The sequence below is a fragment of the Nannospalax galili genome, unplaced genomic scaffold, assembly GCF_000622305.1.
Source record: "Nannospalax galili isolate Female #2095 unplaced genomic scaffold, S.galili_v1.0 scaffold44, whole genome shotgun sequence".
NCBI classification, from domain to species: Eukaryota; Metazoa; Chordata; class Mammalia; order Rodentia; family Spalacidae; genus Nannospalax; species Nannospalax galili.
The window spans coordinates 9,280,004-9,280,874 of record NW_008355789.1 but is presented as its reverse complement, the minus strand read 5'-3'; the positions used below and the strand labels follow the sequence as shown (position 1 = coordinate 9,280,874).

The following is an 871-nucleotide window of genomic DNA, read 5'->3' as shown; positions in this document are numbered from 1 at the left end:
ATGATTCTGATATGAGAATTAAGTTGAAGTATGCTTCTGTTTGTATTATCGGTGTGCCTAGGTCCTTTCCTTATTGGTTATGTAAAGCTGGTTGGTACAAGTTTCAGGTTCTCTCAGGTTTTATTTTTGAGGGAACTGATGGCTTCTGATCAGTACCACATGGAGACAGGATCTGAGGCTCTCAGGCAGTCCCCTGCATTCTCAACCCCTAGAACCCGGGACTCTCTGGGCAGCGTGCTGAGATCATAGCCCTACACCAGTGGAGGTCGGAACCCACCCTCTCAGGCCAGATGTCTGCTATGATCTCAGCCTTAGTCTACCAAAGCTGGCTCTCTATCTTTTTGATTTTTAAAGCCAGGGTCTCACACTGTGGTCCAGGCTGTCTTCGGACTCGCTGCAATCCTCCCTCCTCAGTCTCCTGCCTGGGATGACCGGCAAATTTCATTTTACTTTTCAGCAGCTCTGGAATCCCTCAGTAACCAGTTCAGTGTTCCCAGGAAGCGAAGTTGCGGAATGCAGGTCGGGTCATCCTCCTGGGGAAGTGGGGGTGCCAGGCCTCTTCAAGTCGATCCAGCCAAAGCGCTCCCCTCAGCGATCCCGGCCCCTCGAGGGTCTCAGGGGCAAAAGGGCGCATCCTGACCCGCGGGCTAGGGGTGGAGAAGCAGGGGACAAAGGCCGCCAGGCCGCCCGTGCTCAGGCCGGCACCTGCCGCGTCGAGGGGACTAGGGGCAGGGCGAGCAGCCGACTCAACACCCGGGACAGGGGAGCGCAGCGTGCGAGGTGGGGGGGCGTCAGCCTTGTGACCCCCCACTGGTCCCTACCCCTCCCTTCTCCACTACTCCCCCTTACCCCCGCCCCTCATTATAACCCC

The 871-nt window shown here is 57.1% G+C and overlaps 1 protein-coding gene across 1 annotated transcript in view; it reads left to right on the top strand.

Moving 5' to 3' along the window:
• The first annotated feature begins 500 nt into the window (after positions 1-500).
• Positions 501-871, top strand: part of Plekha7 (pleckstrin homology domain containing A7) — a 222,790-nt gene continuing 222,419 nt past the window's right edge. The window contains exon 1 of the mRNA XM_008853532.3: positions 501-519. The gene's annotated coding sequence lies outside the window, so the exon portion shown is untranslated. The remainder of the gene's footprint in view (positions 520-871) is intronic.